At 48.4% G+C, this 23,245-nt stretch overlaps 2 long non-coding RNA genes across 2 annotated transcripts in view; both read left to right on the forward strand.

The window, feature by feature from the left end:
• Positions 1-23,245, forward strand: part of LOC144137983 (uncharacterized) — a 151,062-nt gene that overhangs the window by 82,740 nt on the left and 45,077 nt on the right. The window lies entirely within an intron of this gene.
• On the forward strand, positions 907-13,504 carry LOC144137982 (uncharacterized). The gene is made up of 2 exons (XR_013315790.1): positions 907-1,460; positions 11,866-13,504. It is a non-coding gene; the product is annotated as an uncharacterized LOC144137982 (long non-coding RNA).

Raw genomic sequence — 23,245 nt, forward strand, 5'->3', positions numbered from 1 at the left:
CATGCACTGCGTAGGTCTCGGCTAGTGAATGCTACGACTACAAGCCGTCCTGGGAGGCTTATCTTGTGCATTTTACAGCCGACAACATGGCAGAAGCGCGGTACGATGATTACTGAGATATTGAGAATGCCCATCCAACAACGCCATTGGTTATGTTTTACAGAACCGAAACCGAAACCGAAACTTGTGTGATTGCTAACCTTGCGCATCGTCCAATCACGGCGCCCCTCCTCCCAACGTCACTGCCTTAGTTGGTGCTGCCGCCGCAAACCGCGAATGGTAGTTTTTCTTCTTTCGCGCTTTGTAAAATAATTACCGATTTGTCAACCGGATAAACGATGAAAAGTGTGCTAATTTGAGCCAGTCTACGCAGTGCAAGCAAAAACGGGAGCTTGACAAATTCACTTCAGTGTCCCTTTAAATGAACGAAAATGCTCGAAAATAGAGGATGCCAGTTCAGCAGGCCGATACGGTAGTCGTGTCGTCTACTTGTGTACGTTGCCGTTTGCATCTATAGCTAAGAAACGGGTGTACCATTAACCGTTAATTCTTGGGGCTAGACGGTATTATAGGCGGTGATTGGTACAATCGGCATTGATTGATACGATCGCTATTTTTTATGCGAACAGTCGCAGGTCGCACTGTGAGCGAAGCGAATATGGCAAGTTTGGGGATTAAACCTAGCCCCACCTGACGTAGCGCGCCGTCCCTACAGTGCAATAATGGGCACGCTGCTCGCCATTAGCGAGTTTTAGGTGACCCTTATTTACGGTCCGCTCCGCACCGATAGCGAGCGGGAGCGCCACAGCGCATGCGTGGCGCTCTGGGCCGCGAACAGTATTGGCTCCGGTTGTGCCGAGCGGGCCGCCGATACCGGAGAGGACCGTCAAAAACGGTCAGCGAAAACGGTCAGCGAAAACTCTATTGCCGCCGGCAGCGATGGTAAGGTGGTTAGCGATAGGCAGGTCGCTATCTATAAAGCCAGTCGTGCTCCTATCTAGCATGCGTTGGCTGCGCACCGTACCATCATCAAAGCGTGTCAGGTCTCTTATTTCGGAAGGCAAACGACCCGAGTCCGCTGCAGAACTTGAAGAAAAAGGATTGTCGTCGTACTCGCTCAGGCTTTCAAGGAGCAAGGTGGCAGCTTAGCCCCACAAATCTGCGCTTGTTTCAACATGGCTCACGGCAGACAGAATTTCGTGCTAGTAGGATATTCTGAAGACCTTGAACGGAGGCCCCTGAAGTTCGTGGATGCGATTCCTCCGGCCAGATTCTGCAGTGCGTGTAGAAATGTTCCGAGGCAGACCCATTCCCTTCCATGTGGACACACCTTATGTGAACCATGCTACAAGTGCTGCTCGACTCCGTCTGAGTGTATCTGTCCACTGGACGTGGTCGTTTTTGGCGCGGCCCATGTCAGCCGTAAGGAGTATCCAGCCGAAAACCTGCTGAGACAAAAGGTAAGCCTGCGCGGAGGCGGATTTTGGAGCGATTGTTGAAAGACAGGCGGAAGTGTTCTTTTGTCGCATGTGCGCTTTTGCGTGGTGGCGTTAATTGGGAAAGGCTAGCCGACACAAGTCGCGGTCTCTCTTTCCCTAACGAATTGATGCTTATTTCCAACGTGCTTAGGGGGGGGGGGGGGTTGCATCATGCAGGAATAGGGCGGTTCTGAGAATTCAAGTGAATGGTCTGGCGTTGGGCACCATGTGGAAAACGTTCAGGGAGGCAAGGGAGGACGCCGTCGTAGATAGAAAGCAAATATATTTACACTCTAGTGCTCATGGCGGTTTCCGAATGAATGTGTCGATGCGAGCTAGTTGGTACTTTATCATGGGAGCAGGTTAAGCGCCAGGCACAACTGGAGGAAGGAAAACAGACAGGAAAGGGGTCTGTTTTCCATCCTCCAGTTGTGCCTGGCGCTTAACCTGTTCCCATGATGCGGTTTCCGAGTCGACGCATACCCTTGCGGGGATAATTACCGTTCATAGTGTATGTGGCACTATCCCTCCAAATTTTTAATAATACAGCGGCAGCGACGAGCGATCGGCATGTCATCGCCTTGTAACGGTGTTCACCGGCAAAATAGGCCAGGGCATGCGCATAGAACTATCTGTTGTGGGAGCGCCGTATGCTCCGCTGTTCTTCTCAGGGTAACACACCGCCTGTTTTTCTTATCTTGCAAGGCCGTTTCGCTACCGCCAAAGGTAGCTAAGCCGCGTGGGGCACAAACTCATTCAGATGCAGTGGCAGGGGGTGTACCACTCTCAAGGAAACAGCGTAGCAGACGACACTCATAGAGCAGACATCCCTAAGCGCGTGCGCGTCCTCTCGCCTATTTTGCTGCTGAACACCGCGTTAAGGCGCTGCCAGGCCGGTCGGTCGTCGCTCCCGCTATATTATTAAAAATTTCGGAGGCTGTACAGTCGGAGACACAAAATTCCGGACCACGCGAATGTGTGTGAGAAACTGCCGCTGCACACTCGGGAGCACGGCGCCTGCTTTCGAGGCCGGCGAGGCGCGCATGCGAGCGAGCCTTTTCGCCTTCGGCAGTCGCGGCAGTCGCTATTCGATTGGCGGTGAGCGCGACCACGGGCGGCGCTGCGACGCGCGGCTTCGTGACGTCGGCTTAGGGATTTTCGCATTTGTCGTCTGCTTCACTCGGGCTCGCCCTCCCTGCTGTTTTTTTTTTTTTTTTTTTTTGCTCTCGGTTGACGTCTGAGGCTTGTCCGCACCGGATTGTGGGTGTGCGTTACTTTTTATCATTATAACAGACCTAAAACCACACATACTAGCTCAAGGCGTGAGTTGAAGTATAGTTTTGGATACCGCTACGGAAAAAACATTCCCGGCGTCGCTCCATTCCTTGCGAAGCCACTCCTGTACGAAGCGCGAAGAGTCGGAGCTAGGCGTCAGCTTCTGTATTAAGCAAACTTTCGAACAAAGGGAACAGATACCAGCTAGTAACCGACAACAGCGAAAATACAAGACTAAAACAAATTCCAGGCCTTCGGGGCTGTCGGCTTTGGCAGAAGGCATTACGATTCCCGGTAATCGCATGTAAGGTAAATTAGTTTTGAACGCTCTTAAGTATTGTTTCACATCACTTTACGATTTCATGGCACGAAAGTGTGCCGAAATGCACTATGGGCCACAAAAACTGTAGGCTCAGTTCCAAATAACCCACTGTGTGTGTAGGCGCGTGCTGGTTTTATACAGACTTCTAACCAGTATGGAGGTTCATTGAGCAATACGAGCCACGTCTACGGTACAAAATACAGTAACACTGTGTTTGTTCAGAGCTGGAGGGATATTGCGTTACATTTCCCACAGCCATATCTTTCCAATATTCAGATATGCGTTACAGAAAAGCTGCACTCAAGGGGAGAAGGAGTAGGAGGAGGAGGAAACATTACTTAACCGTAAAATCGAGATCATTAGTGGGTCGGACCCTAATTCCAGGACAAGCGAGTAAGATTTTTTTGTTCTTTACGCCTGGAAATAAAAGTTGGAAAATAATAAAGAGCTGCTTGGAAATATTCATCGATTTCGTTTCTCGTTCCGTATACTATTTATTGCGTTCGTTAGCGACTATATCGAACCTTCAACTCCGTGATCACGTCGTGACTGCTCAGGTTGAGAGTCAGTTTGGTTATGATAACGATGGTTACGATAGAAATTCGGAGCACACAAGCCGCCTTCGAGTAGATCTGGACAACGTTACCTGAGGCGCGATCGCGGTGGCGTGGCACAAACCCTCTCTTTGTATTTGGATGCGAATAAACAACTCACGCTAAAATTATACACCTTCTTACACGCAGCAATAAGCAAATGAATTTGTGAAGAAGGGAAAAAACCTCAAACCTACTAATAGCTTCTAAGACGTGCGTGACAAAGCAGAAAAATTGATGGTGGTCAGCGCGAACGGAAACAACACACAGAGAAGAGAAGAGACGACACAGGCGCTGTTCTATTCTCTTCTCTGTGTGTTGTTTCCGTTCGCGCTGACCACCATGAATGCTATCCAACTCGCCCAATTTGGTACCTTGTTATAGAAAAATTGATGCGTTGGGTACGGAAAAAAAACATTCACCTGATACAAGTCAACTAAAGAAATAGAAGACAGCCGCTTTATTTGCTACTGTGCGATGTGCGAATGCCCGTTGCCTCTGCGATGCCCGCTGCTTGGTGCGTAGCATTCAGACTCTTGAGTCCCCATAACAGCATCTCAAAACTACTGCAGGGAAGCGTACGCATTTTGAATACTTATCGAGGAGCTCTGAGCGTTAAACCTCGCGAATAAGATAGAAAGGACGAGTTACACCCGATCTTCTGACCGATACTCCAAAAAAAAAAAGTTCTCTCTCTTCGCGTATTGCAAACTTCTGGTGGATACAGCTTGAAATTTTTCAGATGTGTCAGAAGCCAGCAGAAATTACTGAATTACTAGAAACACGCTTTTCAATGCACTCAAGCATCAAAGCGGAGGATTTCTAGAGCAGGCACTGCTGCCTCCCACAAGCTGAGTGTAGCAGACGACAGCGGCGCGAGTCCCTAAGCCGACGTCAGAGCCAGGGGGCGCCACTAAAACATCTCACCGCCAATTGCAAGTAAGGCGCCGCAGGGCGATGCCTTTGTGCGAAATGTTGCCCTGCGCCTGCATATCTGCGGCCTTGCATACAGTCAAAAGCTTTGACAGGTGAACACGCGGGGACATGCCGCTCAGTACAGTTATGAGCACGCTTAGGTTGAACGCGGGAGCGCGTGGCCGCCGGTACTATCAGAGCAGCCTACTGCGGGCTGCGCGAAGCAGCACGCATGCGCTGTGTGTGTCGAGCCAGAATCTGGTTTTCGCGAGCGAATCGCGTCATCGGAGCTTCTGCTCGTCTTCTGCTATGTTGCGCGCCGTCTACAAACAGTATCTGGCTTTGAACCTCGAATCCTCGATCCTTGCCTAATAATGCCGAATTCTTGCCTAATCCATGAACATTCCTGATAAAAATCACAATGTTGCTTTCCCACGGTACATTGAATCGAGGTTTTAGTGTCCGAGCTCACTTCAAGCTCTCAATTTATTTCTGATAAACATAGTGCGCACGAGTTCCGTCGGTTTCAGTGGCAACCACTTACAAAAAATATAAAGTGCTTTTAAAATAAGTGTGATCTTCTTATCGAGCCTGCTTGAAGCAAGCTAGCCAGTTGCGATGTGACGGACCCATTGCATTGCATTCAAGCTAGTTAACGAATAACCGCTGACTCAGAAACATTTTTCTTGCGGATTCCGGCTTTTAGTTTAATGCGCGAAGCAGCACAGCCCATGCGTGCTGCTTCGCGCATTACAAGGTAGGCTGCTGTGATAGTACCAGCGGCCACGCGCTCCCGTGTTCATCCTAAGCGAGCTCACTACTGTACATACACGCAGGGCGCTCTGGTGACCGGAGCTCTCTGTTTGTGTGCTTAGCGGCCGCACTTCCTGGAAACTCTATATCGCACGCTTGGCTGCCGCAGTAGTTACGCCCTGACGTCTAGAAATATGACGGCGTTAGGATAAAAAAGTTTTGAAGAGTATAGTCTTTCATCGGCTACTAAAACGAAGAAAGTTTGGTCTGTGTGTGTGTGTTTGTATGCGACTCCATTCAACCACCCGGCAAAAGTGAAATAAAATCTGCGCAATAGTCTTATATACTCACAGCCAAATCTAAACGTCTAAGTCTGTTGTCAATGTTCATATTTTTCAACATTGTTGAACAAGAACAACAAATCACGCAAATATAAGGCAGAAAATCAATACACAAGTGATATTTGCGGTGTTAAGAATTAATGGCTGCTTGGTTTTTTGCAATAGCAACTAAAATACTATATAAACGGCAGAAAACCGTCGCCTGCCGTTGCCAGCGCTACCCTATCTCCTGGCGGCGTTTAAAAAATAAGGCGCAATAGCAACGAAAGGTTCCACTAGACGGGATCCACGTTGCCCATGGAACGCTCGTGCCGTAGGGAATGATGGTTCTCAGGGCATCATGGTGCCTCAATTCACGCTCGTCTCCGCCGTACGGCAGCGCTGGCATCGAGACACCCGACTTGCAGTAAAACGCGGTAAATTTAAATTGACTTGAGCAAACCTCTAGCGTGTTATCTTGGGAGGAACGAGACGGGGAAAGAACAGCATTAGAGGTGAGCGGGATGGAGACGGCAGGCCTTTAGTTGGCATGGGGCGCCAGTCGACTATCATCTTTCGGCGACATTCGCAACGAAAGGAGAAGATACGCGGCCATTTTTCTCAACTTTATCGAAACAAAAAGAAAAACCTTTACGAAATGGGATTAGTTATGACATGAATAACACATGCGCAAACGCCGGTGAACTGGCCTGTCTGGCTGTTCACTGGTTGTCGCGGGAAACGGATGATAAGGAGTTGGCCAGCGGTATCTTATTGACAATCGTAGCGCGGAGGCCAAAAGCGGGTAAAACTTGCGTGCATGAGAGTAAGCAAGGACCCGCATGCGCACCGCGTTGGCCTCGACAGCAGGTGCCATGCGTCCAGAGGGCGCGGGCGAATTTCTCGACACGAACTCTCGTGGTCTGGGATATTGTCCTCGACTGTACACATTGCAAAAAAACGTCTACGCGTGCACGGCTTCCCGGCAAATAACTTCAAGTGACACGACTGTCGTGTTTCAGAAGCGACGCCCCTTAGGGGCTCTGGCTTTTGGCGTCTCATGTCGTCGTCGTCGTAACCGTCTTCTCATGTAGTCGCGGTAATAAAACACCGGGACACTCGTTACTTTTCGTGCTAGAACGCTTCGTAACACGTAATAAAAACTCCAGGACACCCTTTACGCCTCGCGCTAGAACGCTTCGTGCTTCAAAAACAAGAGCCTTTTACAGCAAAGCTGTATTCCTCTACCTCTCAATGGTTTCATCTCCGTTGGCAAAAACGCCAAAGCGCCCAGAATACGCTTACACACTGCGTGCTTCGCCCCTCCCCAGGTTTCACGTTAGTGGAGATGGCCCGGAATTTTTTTCACACCCGATATTAAACTTGCGTTCCGTCAACCGTGAGTTGGGAATTTCCACATGAAAGCTTTTAGTGGTGTTTTGGTGGCTGAAATTCGAAGGCAGATCGCCTGCTCGAACTATCTAGGAAAAGGAATAAACTCAAGGCATTGAAGACCTTCACGCCTACAGGCAGTCAATTAGTCAGCACTCAAAGCCTAAAAAGGCAGGCCACGGTACGTTCATGCCTTGCGGCAAAAAGTTGTGAAGTCTGTTAATGTCATGTAATTCGTTAATTAATGTAATAATACGTAAAGAAGCCACATTGCGCCGAAAAGGCACTTCGCCGACGCCGAAAGTTCTAACGTGCAGAGTGATGAAGGTTCAAAGCCAGGGTTGGGTTTAGACACTCTTGGGCATTCCGCCAGTCCTAGCGAGCCGACATGCTGGCCGATAGGCGACTTCGCGCTACTGCGAATGAATGCGACGTCATGACGAGATAAGATACTTATTTCAACGTTAAATAGGTTCATATTCTTCTAATATTGACGGAGCCAAACTGTTTCTGCTGCTCGGAGGAGTCAGAAACCTCTGTACCCGAAAAAAGATCTTATTTCTAGGTTAATTACGATCGTATGCTCGCTTAATTGCTAGGCCAAATGTTTTTGGGCTGGCGTGACATTCAGAAGCCTGTCACAGAAAACTCCATACATTTGCCTTTGTACGTTCGTTAAACACCTCTTTCGGAACCCCAGCGTGAACTGTAGTGTGAAGCCAATGCTTTTCAAGCAGCCCCAAAAGAGGATGGAAGTGGGAGGATGGTCACGAAGTGGTAATACTATGAACAATGAAAGCAGCGACAGGCGATCAGAGCCGCTGCTGAAGCGAGCGAACCTCACTGAGGCGTGTAGAACGCAAAGCTTGGTTAGCACGGTGCCAGTAGATAAGCTACAGAGCACCGTCACTGAGGCACGCAAGTGAGCAACGGCGGTCATTTTGTTGCGCATCAGCGTTGCCAGACTGCCGCTTCAGCAGCCTCACTGCTCACGTTGACGAGGTCAGTTGTAAACAGCCCTGCCGAATACGCAGAAACGCGGCATCTTCACACACTCCTACAGTTGAAATGCTGTGAAGCGCGTTATCTTTGATTCACGTTCAGAATGACGCCAATCGCGCGCAGCCGCAGAGCAGGGAGTACAAGCTGAGAATACGACCGTTGACCGACAGAAAACACATAAGCAACAATCCAATGTCTCCCCGAGGTTCAATTACCACGGTACTAAAGGTCGCAAATAAATGGAGGGAAGACGGACTGGCTTCACCTTTTTGCCGATGCCGGTCCAATTGCATATGGAGCATTTGCCTTCCTCACCCTGGGGGATAAAAACGGTACAAGTTCGACAATTTTGGTCACCAAACAACGGTGGGCCCCAGGCAAAGAAATTACACTGGCGAGACTGTAATTGATGGCATTCCTGCTTGCTGGTCGATTGTGTGGCTATATTTTGGAAACCATCAAGCAACAGCCGTCAAACATCTGCGTATGGACGGATTCAACAACGGCACTCTAATGAATTCATGAAAAAATTGTCCACTGGAAGCAGTTCGTGCACAACTGAGTCACTGAAATTCAACACTTAGCGGACAAGTTCGTATGTAGAGTTTATACGGGAAAAGAAAATCCAGCCGGCAGGATCCGAACCACGTGGCTAGCCAAAAACGTACTGTAGTGGAACAGAGCACTGTGGATTTGTCCCGCATACATGGATTGGGTTCGACTGGTTCCGAAAGCGACATACGGTGAAATCGAACTGCGAGTAAGGTGGAAGACAAGGTCATTGCATGCGGCGACCTTGCCAACTGCTCAGTCACTCGTGATATATCTAGAACACTGCAGCAAAATCTCAAAGCTAATCAGATTCACAGCTCGGTTTTTTCGGTCCATCGTTGAACCAAACAACAAGACAGCGAATGGGGGCCCCTCATATGCAACGATCTTAATCAAGCTGAACAATACTGGATACGTTGGGAGCAAAAATAGGGATTCTCAAAAGAAGTCACGTGTGTCGCCCACGGAACACAAATTACCCCCGACTCAGCTTTAAAAGGACACTGCAACTCTTTCTCAACTTCTTTTGAAATCCTAAATGCTTGCAGTACGTAGCCAGCCGACACACCCAGTACTTAGATTAAGGGGTCGCTAAGTACCTCAGCAAAAAATTACTGCTCTATGCCCATTAGATGACTTGCGAACTTGCTCAAAAGATTTATCTCTTTCTCGGTCGTGACGTCCTTGGACGGCTCGAATTAAGTCACTACGACCATGTAGCGGCTGTTGGCCAGTTTTCCTTCAGTTGTAGCAATGAATGCTTTTCGATAGCATCTTTTAAAAAAATCCACGATGACAAAGCAGGAATGGATCCTGGTGCGAAGAGCAAATCGCGCAGTGCCGCTCCGTGCTGGCGATAACCATTTCTTTCGCAGTGGTTACAGACGCGAAGGAAAGAGGGGAAGCGCTTATTAAAATTGTTGCAGGGTCCCTTTAAAAATGTTCACTGATGATTGACAGTGCTGCCATTTTATGAGTTCAGGGAAGGCCACAACATAGCCAACTTTGGTGTACCTCAAAGAAAACAATAGCAAAAGTGTCAATGTCCATTTAAAAAGGTTTGCGATAGAAACCATTTCGGGAGCATAGTGTGCAAACACTACATACAAACATCTGTCATGACAGCATGATTACGTTAACAGTAACCATGTGCTTCATAAGTGAAGCAACTTTTTCGAATAATGGTGCATGGGATCTTTACCTAGTGTCTATACGCGGCATGCGTAAACGACCAACGGCTGCAAGTGAAATGACCACGAAAACTAAAGTTTGCCCCAAACGGAAACAGCATCTCGCATGCAGCACACATCGTATAACCAAGGCAGTACAGAACCAGAGAAAAACATCCTGGACCCACATTATATTTGCTGCTGAAACAAAGCACAGTGGCCATCCCATAACGCGGCCACTAGAATAGGCGAACTAGCAGAGCACTAACTTTTAATGTTCTGGAACGCTGCAGTCCACCAGCGGCACCAAAACATTAGGCACACCCCGCACATTTGAAAACGCAGAAAAACCGCCACACATCACTCCCAACTGTGCAGGTATACACAGATAAAATGATGTAAAACGTGCATCTTCAGGATGTGCAGTTTCTTTTGCTGTATAGGAGACTGCGGCGCCAGCAGCTTCGCACAAACAATCAACTTCGGGAGAACTGCGACGTGCCACACACATCAATTGCATTTTGATGGGTTTCGGCGCACACGGCTGTTGGCGCGACCCAAACTTCGATATATCAAACGTAGATAACAGCACGTCGTATACACTTAATATGAAAACTTGCACTGTAAACAAGCGCTGTTTGGAACTTCGCGTTGCTTCCACTCACAGTTACCGTATTTTGAACGTTGTTGATGATTCAAGTGCGGAGACAGATTTTGACAGCTCGGAGCCCATTTCGGAGCGTGCGAGAGCCGGGCCGCCATTAACTGGACTGAGCAGTCATCTCGCGCTAGCGCCGTGTCGTGTTATATCACATAATATGTATATATCATATTTGGGGATGAGCATGACGAGCGTATATGTACACACTTGATCGAAAACGAAAACACGGCGCAACGCACTACAGACGCTGGTGGCACTGGTGCATTTCCTTCCTCGGCACCGCACAAAGCACGAACATTTGAAACAGACCAACGATAAATGAGTATCGCAGTATCGACTCACGACCGGCATGGTCTGTCGTAACGTCTGCAAGTGCTTGATGATGATATTAACTTTATTTTGCCCAAAACTGGGTGAAAGGAGGAAGGGGAAGTGGGAGCCTTCCTGAATTCCTCCCCCACAGATGGCGGCCTGCAGCCCTTGGACGCGAGCGGCATCTTCGGCCAGTTGGACGACCTTAACCTGTATTTCGGGGTCAGAGCTAAGCAAACAGGTCTCCCACTGCTCCGCACTGGTGATTCGTAAGCATGCTCGCATAGTTCGCGGCTGAGCATCACAAGCCCAAATCATGTGAGTGAGTGTGGCTCGCTGGGTGCACTACTTGGATTGGTCTTTATAAAGGGCGGGATAAATGTGAATCAATACTGCAGGATTGGGGAAGGCATTATCCTGCAGCCGACACCAGGTTACAGATTGACGTCTGCTGAGGGTGGGATGCGCTGCGGGATATTTTGAGCGACTCTAAAACAGCTCTCCGGAATTACGAAATTGGCAGGATCTCTAATACCGCCCTACGCATCTTAGGCTCCGTCCAAGGCACTCGTATGCGCAACGTGCAAATAATCTGGACACCGGACCATGCATCTCTTCCAGGCAACGAGCTAGCACACGAGGCGGCCCGAGGTTTCAGCTCCCGGGATTGCGCTGACGACGCTGCTGGCTCGGAATAGGGGGCTAGGGACAGGCTGGTGACCTACCGGGACATCGCACTGCAAGTGCTTGTGGTTTTGATATCCCAATCAAGTTGTGTGACGCCCACCGGTCCCGCAGCTCGCCGCCGCCATGTTACCGAAGGCCGATGGGCAGAACCAACTAGTGTTGGATCTCCGAGTCGGACGATCGCCGAGCGAATTCGGCCTTGGTGTCCAACATGGCCCGACACGGTCCACACGACAGGGCCCGACAAGCCGTGTCGAACCATGTCGTTCTCAGTCGGACTAACAAGAAAACACCTTTTACGGCACCGTCCTTCCAGTAATCAACCCAGTCGGAAGCGCAAGAAGATAAAACATCTGCAAAAGAAGTGGCTAGTGCGAAACATTAAGGTGTCGTTTTCTGTGTTGTTCACCGCTTCCTTTTTGTCCTTCACGCAGGTACACTGCTGGAACGAAGCCAACGGCTGCGGTGTCGTCCTTCCAGCTTCGCAGATCTGCCAACACATTCGCTACGATTGCCAGCACCACGTGACCCACTGCTCAAAGTGTTTCGCTGTGGTTCTGTGCCGCGACGCTTGTGCACACCTGCTGTCGCGATGTATGGAACTTGTATTGCAACCTGCGCCTGAAGCACAACAGGGAGTAGGTGGCGAAAATACACATTGGAAAAAAATGTTGAAACGTGGTTACGAGAATTAGATGTTAAGCTTGCTGAATTATTCTTTGAGTATGGCCTGCAGAACAACAAACTCGGACGTGCGTTTTGCCCCAACAGTAACAAATTGAACGAAGCAGTAATAGAACAGTATGGAACAGCCTTGGCTCAAATGCTCGATCGCTTTCTTTGGACTGAAGCTGAGGTTAGGACTTTGGTAGCACACGAAAAAAGGATAGAACAACGCGTAGGCGACCGAGATGCAAAGCTTGCTCAACTGTCGTTCAAGAGTGGCTGTCGGAGTAACAAACCTGCTGAAATTTGCCACCACAATGTTCATTTGAAGGAAACACGAAGGGACCAGTGTACGACGTAGTCATATGAAGATTTAGGTCAATTGTACCCTCGATTTTACGAAATCGCTCAGCGCTGAAAAGAGCAAATTCGTTCTGACCACCCCAACATCAGTATTCACACCAGTTCCAAATGTCCTCGGAACGCCTCAGCGGGTATACACTGGATATGCAGCACTCAAAGAAGAGGCACTGAAAAAGGGTTGATGCCATAGCTGGAGCGACAAAGTATACCTACTGCACTGCGAAATGTCTTGGGGGAATTTACTTCCGAAAAGAGGATGACAACGTCAATTTTATTCTGTGCATTCAACTGCACCAGGGTAGAGAGGACGGTTTTCTCGACTGGTCATTTACGAAGGAATTGAAGCTCAGCGTCATCCCCCTGGAGACACGACAGGAAGGGTACCTCAAGAGAACGGGTAGATCGTCTGAGGCCGAAAAGTATTATTCTAGACCAATAGACGGTGGTAATACACGGGTGAGTTCTCATAAAACCATGATTGAGTGAAGCGACAGGGAACGGAGTGGTTACGTTGAGAGAGATAAACTAATGCCAAGGTTCTGGCTGTTCGGTGATGGCAATTAAAGAGGTAGTTTCGTATCAAATTCGCCTAGGCAAAACATTTCATGCATGCAAGCTAATTTTGGACATAATTATGCATTCTTTATGGCAGTGTGTTAAGCACACGTTTGCGCATTCACCATGGTACAAACGGCAAGCTGCGTACATTGACACTCAAAACGCAAAGCATACTCTTACGACGACGTCCCAAGCAAGGCGTTTTTTTTTCCTCAGCACGTGCAGTCGTTTACTGTCGCACCCTGAAAATCAACGAGAGCGAATGTTGCGGGGGCAAAACAACCACCCATGATTGCCGCCACCGCTCTGCCAGTGTGGTGCCAGCCACGAGCGGAAAACAACCGGGAACCCCAGTTTTGGTTCACTGTGTAGTATTGTTAGGACTTGTCCCTCCTCTTCTCTCCTTGGCTGTCGCGGCTGTGCATTTCATAATAGACCTACACTCTGGACAAACTCGCTCTGAAAATAAAGTTCGTAGTAGCAATCTGTTTTCTTCGGTGTGATTTTTCTTTCGCAAGCAAGGAGGAAACTCCGAAATCAGTATGTACACCAATTAAGCTGTTTTTTGCTTTGTGCATCTGCAGAATAAACTCAAATTTCAAGGGCGTGTACGGACCTTGAAGGCAGTAAGACTCTCCATGTCGAAACTATTGCATCTTGTTGTGGGCATGCTGGAAATACGATGGTGTTTCAGGGGGTCATCAAACGATGAAATGCCGATCTCTGCGCCTCTCTCAATGAGAAACAAATTCGTTCTGAGTTCATTTGGCTAGACCGCATTACTGCGAGTACTGCGTCTGTCGGTCTGTTGAATTTATTGTGTCACACATAGGAAAGTAACCGAGATGAAGAACCCGTGAAGCGAGGACGCAAGGGAAGAAAAATGAGAAAGACGAGGATCAGCGGACGCCATTGTACTTGCTAGTGTTACAAATTCAATCTAATGCCAAATATAGCTAATCATTCCTTTCCACTGTGCCGGACTGGTTTCTCGGACAGCGTCCATGTGCGTGCGTGCGTTCCTTGCTCACGCAACAGTTGCTACATGGTATTCGGGTGCACTATGGTTATTCAACCGATCCAAGGGGAGACACCCACAGAGACAGGTTTTTCAAACTTGATTAGAAACAAAATACTGCTGCCGAAAAGAATTTGCTGGATTCTTCATGTCGACACAGGCCTGGAGCCACGGAATCTGTTCATCAGTGTCAACTTCGGTGGATGTAGGTTGACATTGAGATTGGTTAGCACGTTTTCCGCTCCGTAGCGTAGTGAGGGGTGTTAGTGCCATGTACGACTTCAGAGGAACGACAACTGCACTGCTCATTCCTCTTACAACAAATTTGTTCCTGCAACTAGAAGTGCTGGATAGCGTTCTATGGATGATTTCTCATGGCCTGTGAGAACTTAGCCTGCCAGGTTTGAATTTAAAGGGAGTACGGCGAAACTAAATGGTCAAGTATGGTAAGGGTTTCACACGTAATAGGTTGATTGCGTGCATTGAAAGAAGTTAGTGAATGCACGATTTCCGTCTCTCTAGAGGAATTATACGAAGCGCGTAGAGGACGTCCCCGATTTGTTGCGAAACTGCCCTAGACGTAAAGTTAAAATGTCTAGGGAATGTGGACATACCATCAGTGACGTATAAGGGTAGTTTCAAGGGCTAAGTCAGCATGTTTTCTGTGGTTCTCGTAGGAATGAATGCCGCAAATGTTTTAACGTCGCAGTAAATACTCGCCACGGGACGGTGATTGCATCGCTGAAGTTTTAGACTAGGACCCTAATGTTACCTTTGTGAGAAAGATTAGTCAACGCCTGTTTCGTCCTAATTATGGTGTTATACCGATCACGTTCTGTCTTTGCATACTAACCTGAACGAAGTAAAGGTTCTTCACGAAACACATAAGCACGTAATGTCGTTGGAGTCATTGATGTGCGTCTTTGACAGTTCCGTGGTTCAATTACAGCCTTGTGAAAAAATGGCCGTGTATCTGCTCCTTTTGTTGCAAATGTCGCCGAAAGACGACAGTCGACTGGCGCCCCTGCCAAGTAAAGGCCTCCCTTCTCTTTCCCGCTCACCTCTCATGCTGTTCTTTTCCCGTCTCGTTCCTCCCAAGATAACACGCTAGAGGTTAGCTCAAGTCACATTAAATTTACCGCCTTCCGCTGCTCCAAGTCGGGTGTCCCGATGGTAGCGCTGCGGTACGGCGAAGACGCGCGTGAATTGAGGCACCCTACTGCAACGTTTATTTGACCACGCTGCCCTACTCCACGAGCATTCCAAGCGGGAAGCGGATCCTGTCTAGTGGAACCTTTCGTTGCTATTGCCGTTTGATTTCTTAAATACCGCCAGGAGGTAGGCGCTGGCAACAGCAAGCGAGGTTTTCTGCCGCTGATGTATTTCATTCACTATCGCAAAAACCAAGCATCCGTGAATTTTTAATAAAGGAACACGGCAAACATCACTTAAGTATTGATTTTTCGTCTTATATTTGCATAATGTCTTGTTTTTGTTCAACAATGTTGACAATTATGAACACTGACACCGGGCGTAGACGGTTAGATTGGGCTATGAGTATAGAAAACTATTGGGCAGTTTTCGTGTCGCTTTAGCCGGGTGGCTGACTCGCGTCACAGACGTAGACTTAGACATACAGAACAAAATTTCTGCGTTTAACTAGCCCAAGAAAACCATTGTCTTTAAAAATATTCAAAGTACCGTATTTACTCGCGTAATGAACTCACTTTTTTCCCGTAAAACAGAAGCGAAGTTGAAGGTGCACTTATTATGCGCGGTAATTTTCCGGAAACTTCTTTTGGAGTAACAAAAGAAGGCCGCAACGTAACAAAATAGTTCACTAAAAAAAGCTTACGCTCGCAGTAAACATACGCGCACACAATTGGGAAGCACGCAGCGTTTTTATTGAATTATGCTAGTCGTTGTTTGTCAAGGCTTCACTTCGCCCATTCCGGAATATCTTCCCGCAGCACGGTTTCAATACTCAACTGCGTACGCAACAACCTTTAACCCAAAACTGGCCGTGTAACTGAAATTTCGTCCCATCGCCCACTGAAAATTGGAAGACTAACAGAAAAGCAAGCAAGTAACAAAGCTATCACGAAAAAAAAGTAGGGCTGAGACGCTCAGTGGACTGAATCGACTGAGCGTCGTTGTGATTGGCTGTCCAATGACGCCACGCCGGCGTGTTTGCTGGTTTTTACTCCGAGACATAGCTCTAGGTTGCATGCGCGATCATCATGAGCGAGACCGAGTAAAGTGGGAAAGCCACAGTATGGCCATTCTGGGACTGCTGGGGCGGACAGTTGGGAGTGCGTTTATTAGGCGGGGTAAAAAAGAAACCTAATTTTTACCGCTGAAGTTTGGGATGCGTTCATTACGCGAGAAAATACGGTAGTAGCCTAAAGCTTTGCACGGGTGATTGATAGAGTGCTGTATGAGGCACCAGCTCTCAACTGACAGTATTGCCGCCAGGTTGTGTGTGACGTACTGGCACAGTCAGTTTTTAAAGACTATAGTCATTCTTTTTTTACTTAAACCCGGAAATTTTGGTCTGTCTGTATGTCTGTTTGCCTGTCCACAGCGGCTGGATAGGAACTAGGTCTAGTTACTATCGAGCGGCCGTGGTCTGTCTGTCTCTCTGTCTGTGACTCCATTCAGCCACCCAGCCAAAGTGAAGCGGAGTCTGCGCAATAGTCTTTTATACTCACAGACAAAACTAACCGTCTGAGTCCAGTTTATATGTACATATTGTCAACATTGTTAAACCAAAACAAGACATTACGCAAATATAAAACCGAAACTTAAAAACGCCCGTGTGTTCGAGATTTCGGCGCACGTTAAAGATCCCCAGGTGGTCAAAATTAATCCGGAGCCCTCCACTACGGCGCGCCTCGTCGCCTGCGTTGCGTTGGCGCGTTAAACCCTACAATCAGAAAACCGAAACTTGATACACAAGGGATATTTACAGAGTTTCTTTATAAAAAAACCCATAGATGCTTGATTTTTGCGAAATTGCATAATACATTCACTGAAGAAAAAAATTCACATAGTTGCCGCTGTCACCCGCGCCACTATAGCTTCTGGCGGAATCAAGCCACAGCAGTTACGAAAGGTTCTACTAGATAGTGTCCATGTTCTTCTTGGAACGCACGTGGACCAGGGCAACGCGGTTTTATAAACGCTGTAGTAGGGTGCCTCAATTCACGCACGTCCCCGCCGTACGGCAGCGCTGGCATCGAGGAACCCGGTCTGAAGCAGTGGAACGCGGTAAACTTAAATCGACTTGAGCGAACCTTTTGCGCGTTTACCTAGGGATGAACGCGATGGTACAGGAAGAGCATGAGAGGTGAGCGGGAAAGCAAAGGGGGGCATTTCCTTGGCAAATTTTGACACGGCTGTCGTCTTTTCTCGAGATTCGCAACGAAAGGAGAAGATACGCGGCCAATTTTTATTTCCAGGCGTCGGCGCTAATTTGCACGCAGGGATTTCAAGGCGGCATGCGACCTTTGTAAGCATATTTTATCGGTGTCCTGACGTAAATAAATGTGGCCATTACTACGTACTCTCTGGCAATAGGGTAGATGTGGTCGGGATCATGTATGACAAAGTTTGACTTACGTCGGTAAAATTCTCGCTTCAATTCTCCAGTTGCAATTTCGTAGGACAGACGTTAGGGAGTTATGGCTAAGCATAGTTTCAACTTTGTAGGTTTGTGCGGTAGTCGGGGCTGTTTCGGGGGGTGGTAAGAAGTTCTCCGAGTAACATCAAAGCCGAAAATAATTTTGCGAATACAGAATTTGACCAGGTGGTCTGGGATTTTAGGACACCATTTTCTGTTTTCTTCTTTGTTTTTATTTTTACTAATTCTTCACATTTAAATTCTTATAGAGAATAAATGCTTTTTCTTCTTCAGATATGCCTATTTTTGCAGGTAAAACGTGTTACACGGTTGTTGGTTTCGCACGGTTTCTTTCCTGTGTGGCGGCGCCCCAGCACGTCCAATCGCCTGCTGCTACTCCTAGAGTGAAAGCGCAAGGGCTGCGCCCCAGCCTTTGAGTGCTGTCCACGCGCCGGGAGTGCGGCGCCAGCCGCGAGCGTGGAATGAACGGGGACCCAGGATTAGGTGCACGGCTCGAAAGCGTTCGGGCGTGTCCCGCCCTATGTCTGGTTTGGAATCGCGATACTGGTGACCCGGACATAGTAGCAGATACTAGGAGCCAGAATGAACCGTCTCCTCGATTGACGCTGTAATTCTCCGCCTTCCGCTGCTGAACATGGCATATCTACCTTCTCGCTTGCCGCTTTGCAGCACCGTGACGTGTGGTTCTTCCTAGCCGAGGCAAGTTTCCAAGTCAGCCACATCACATCTCAAGCGACCCCCTTCAAACATTTACAAGTCATTGCCAGTTAAGGTATTCATTGAGGTTCGGGATAATCTCGTTAACCCGCCTTCGGAGAACCTTTACAATGCCTTGAATGGAGCTCTGTTAGGCTGCGCGGGGCTTCCGGAACACCAGCGTTTCCAGCGGCTCCATTCGGCTGATTAGCTGGGTGCCGGTCGACCATCGCAGCTCCCTGGCAAACTGCTAAGCCTGCTAAGCGACAGAGCTTCTGCGACGGTCACCAGCTTACTTAATTAACTCTTTCTGCAACGGCTTTCCTCGTCTGTGCAGATCATCCTCGCGACGCTTTCCGACCTCCCCTTACCGTCGTTGACCGCCTGTGCTGACAAGGTAATGGAAGCCGCCACTATACATCCCCCACGTGCACAGTGGCTTCGATCGATTTTCAGATACTAACGCGCTGGTGCCTTCTGCAACCTTGTCCTCGCCCGGTACCCGATGACGTCACCGCCCTACCAAGACGCATGGAAAACTTGAAGGAGCTCGTCGCATCTGCTTCATATCGCCTGTCGCCATCTTAGAACCCTCAAGCTCGTCGGTTTCGCCTTGCCGCATCTCCACACGTATTAAGTGCGATGCACTTATTAAGCGACCCTGAACCTGCGTCCACCGGCGATGTCCGCGCACGTGGAGATGGGCGCGCGCAGCCTGGCCGCTGACATGGCACATACCCACGTGGGGGATTTGTCAGGAATCTCCTCGTCTTCCTTGGCAACGGGGGGAGATGGGCGCGCGCTGCCTGGCCGCTGACATGGCACATACCCACGTGGGGGATTGGCCAAGAATCGGGCGTGAGAAGGGCTAATGCACCCGCTTAAAGGAGTACTGACACGAAATTTCAAAGCTGAGATCCGCTCTAGCAATCAAGTACAACGACAACACAAATAGGTGTCTGTGAATAAATGCATCTTTCTTTCTTTGTAGTTGTGTGTGTGTGTGTGTGATCTCTCTTTCGCGAACATTACCGAACCGCGCAAATTCAACTCGTGCATTCGCACTTTCACATTCTTCCCCTCGGGGAAATGCGGGGAATTTTTATCGCCAGGAAGGCAGATCACCCGAGCAACCGCAGCACACCCCGTTCCATGGCCACTTCCACAGGGCGGGAAAACGTTGCACTCGCTCTTGGGCGCGAAAGGAGGCACGGGATCGTTACCGGCGAGGACCGTGTCCACAGCCGGCCGCAGTCCCCTATTCCCCTGCCAGCAAAAGTCGCCACGCTTTGTAGTTGACAGGTGGGTTAAGGTGAGCGTGCTCCCCGCAAATTATGGTGCCCGCACTCAAACGCCACTGTATTACCCCCTGGCTGTCAACAACTCCAGCACTCCCTGTACAGGAGAAAATCTCTGGCGATAAACCACGGACTCCACTGCACATTCCGCTTGATTTTTCTCGTCGCCACGGTGAGTCACGCTATACTAGGAGCCAATTTCATTGAACCTAGCTGAAGTTGTCCGAAAAAAATCGTGAACGCCAAAACCATCATTTCTTTCCACTGCCAATCATCTATCTACCGTATAACCATTCGCCTTTACGGTTCTTTGCGATCTACCTTCGTCGTACCGGTAATTGCTGAACTAGCTCCGCCCCCCGACCGCACCTCGCCACTGGACAAATCCAGTGAAGCCTGACGACGTTCATCAGATCATCACCACCGACCCACCTACTCACGCGGTGGCGCGTCGACAGTTAAATTCCAACGATACGACGGAGAACTCAGAACTCTGCATTCTTACAGTTCATCCCAGTAGCTCTAAGATATCCTCTCTATTAACCTTCTCTCTTACCCTGCAGTTCGTCTCTCACAGCGTTTAGTGGTCGATAAATACGTCTGGCCTTGCTTGAATACCGATCCACGCACATGGACCCGTTCCTGCACCGCCTGCCAGCAATGCTAGTGATGCTAGGTCTCTCGACATACCACATCGTCCTTAGCCACTTTCAACGGGTAGCATTATTTGTCGAGTACCCCTGAAGCCAGGAAAGTGTAGCGCCCTGCATTTCTTCAAAAATGTAGAGATTGCGGAAGTTCCGACAGTAATCGCTATAACAGCGTAAATGGACATAACTGCTCGCACAAAATTTTGTAAAAATAAAAAAATAAAAATAAAATAATGACGGAAAATGGCAAACTGTGTAACGCCCTGCATTTCCACAATATTTCAGATTTCGCGAAAGTTCTAAACGTAATCGTTACATTACTTAATGCACCTCGTTTGGGAAGACAGTGACTGATCCAAATTATTTGAACGCAAGCAAACGGTAAGTCTCAGTGGTGAACACACGCCAAAAGCGGCGGCGACAGTGTGGAACGGGCCAGTGGGAAACGCGGCTGCTTTCAGAACAGGCCGCTTGGAGGATTCCCGTTGTGCCCCTACAGGCAGCGCCCGAGGCCTATTGGCGGTGAGATGTTTGTGTGGCGCCGCCTGGATTCTCACGTCAGCTTTGGCACTCGCGCCGCTTTCGTCTGCTACACTCCGCTTGTGAGGAACAGCCGTGGCCGTGCTATAAAATCGCCCCTTTTGGCGATTTATTGCACGGGTCAACAACCTGCGGCCCACAGCACGTCGTCAGAACCCCCAACACTCCCCCTGTCACTTCCTATCTGGAGGCCGACACGGCAGCTTTGACCTAGGATTGATCGCTTCAATTTGGCATGGTCCCCCATCTTCACACTTAGCCTGTTCCTGACGTCAGCTGTAGTACTCACTCCGCTGTCGTCTGCTACACTCCCCTTATAAGAGGCAGCAGTGTCTGCGCTAGAAATCGCCCGTTTTGAGGCGCTCGACCTTTGAAAATCGTATTTCCAGTAATAAGGTTATTTTATCAGCTTCTAACAGCTGTGAAAAATCTCAAACTGTATCCCGCACAAGTTTGCAACACACGATGCGAGAGAGAACAACCTTCTTCAGAACATCGGTCAGACGATCGTGTGTAACTCGTTCTTTCTAGCTTATTTGTGATGCTGAGTGCTCAGAGATCCTCGATAAGTAGTCAAAATTTGGAGGCTTCCCTAAAGTATTTTGCAGGTGATCTTATAAAGTCTCAACAGTCTCTAATTCTATGCACCAAGAGGCGGGCCCATACACGCATATCACAAAGCCGGAAATAAAACGGCTGCCCTGTATTTCTGTCGCTGCTGTTTACTTGTATCAGATTAAACTTTTTTTGTTCCTAAGGCTTTAATTTCTCTGCACAGTCACAAACATCTTACTAGGCCGTTTGGGGATATTTGATACATCGACTTTGGTCAGACAAGTCGATGTATCAATGTCAGGTTGCTGGAACACAGAAGGTCTTTAGGAGGAGACACCTCCTCGCACGTGGCTCAACACATATCTAAGTGCAAGTGTGAGCCTGCGTTCGAGGAAACGGTTATTTTATCTGTGCACAGGGATAAGTTAACACGCGAAATTATTGAGGCATATAATATAAGAAAAAAGGGGGTGTGGTGCTTTAGTGTGCCGTCGATTCATTTACATGCGGGTGAAGTTGAATTTTCTAATCGCTCTGTAACCTAAATATAACATGCGCCTTCATCCACACAATCTGTTTCATGCCTGTCATGTTTTAGAAATGATACGCTGGATTGTGACGTATGCATGATGTCTGGTCACATGGGTTTAGGTTGTAGTATTTAAGTGTGCGTCTGTTCTAATAAAAATCAGTTGTGAGTCAGCGCTGTGGTTTGTCGTTTCTTCGCTAGTGTCCGTGTTTTAAGTGCGTTACCTTCAAGATGTCCCAGTTTGGAATCCTCTTTTGGTTTCAACTGAACATACGGTGTTCCATATGCTATGTGGCTGGTCAGCTGTGCTTGGGCGATACAGCATGTCTTGTTCCTTTGGGCCATGGCGCTGGGTGCAGATGCGTCGAATCAGATTAGTCCGTGGCGTAGTCGTTTAGCGTAATTGTGGTAACATTGTCGCCTCCATACATCGGTGTGAAAAGGGCAATTCACATTTTTGCGCGGCATGGTTAGGCCGCGCGTTGTTTGCTTAGAGGAAGACAGGGCACCCGTTCAGAAACTTAAACGTTCACAATTATCCCACAATAATGACCTACAATAGTGCATGCCAAACATTTTCGTTCGGATGCAGCTCAGCGAAACAAATGGGTTTTCTATTGGTCCTCGAATGGTTTTGCGTTTTTATTTCGGCATTGCGTTTTCATTTTGGCTTTCAATTTTTGTCTTTTTTGTTTTAGGTGAGGGCAGGCTTATCCTGCGACTCTCTCTCCGAAGGGAAGGAGTTCGTTATTTTTTTGTGTATCTTATTTCATACCCTTAATAATTACCGATGTGTCGTTCAGGTAAAAACGCTTACGGCCTTTTCTTGTTATGTTTACATGATCAAGCATCTCTTCTCGTTGAATTGTAAAAGCAATGTATGTGCAGCTATGATGACGTCACGTCCGGAGGGATCTGTGAACGGACTGTGTGATTGTCACAGTGCTGCCTTCGTCACTGCCGAATTTCCTTTAGTTAAGTGATAATTGGGAGTTGGTATGCGGACGTCCCAGCCAGACTGGAAGTTGGGAATTGCCCGTGAACTTTTCACGGCTGCTGTCATCATTTGGAAACCTCCTTTAATGAGTATGTACTAACTGTGGGTCGGTAGTTTGATGTCGTGGGGTATGGTGTGTATATTCACGTCAAAAAAATGGTTGTATGGCCACGATGACTGCTGGCATGACCACTGGTCAATCCAGCTAAGGAATTATGTGGTTTGGCTTATATGCAGCCCTAATGTGCGTTAACCTTATAATTGAGCATAAGAGCGTCGTTTATCTCTTCCCCACGTGAAG

This window comes from Haemaphysalis longicornis, unplaced genomic scaffold, assembly GCF_048455015.1.
Source record: "Haemaphysalis longicornis isolate Haplotype H1 unplaced genomic scaffold, Haemaphysalis longicornis Haplotype H1 scaffold_5, whole genome shotgun sequence".
Classification (NCBI taxonomy): Eukaryota; Metazoa; Arthropoda; class Arachnida; order Ixodida; family Ixodidae; genus Haemaphysalis; species Haemaphysalis longicornis.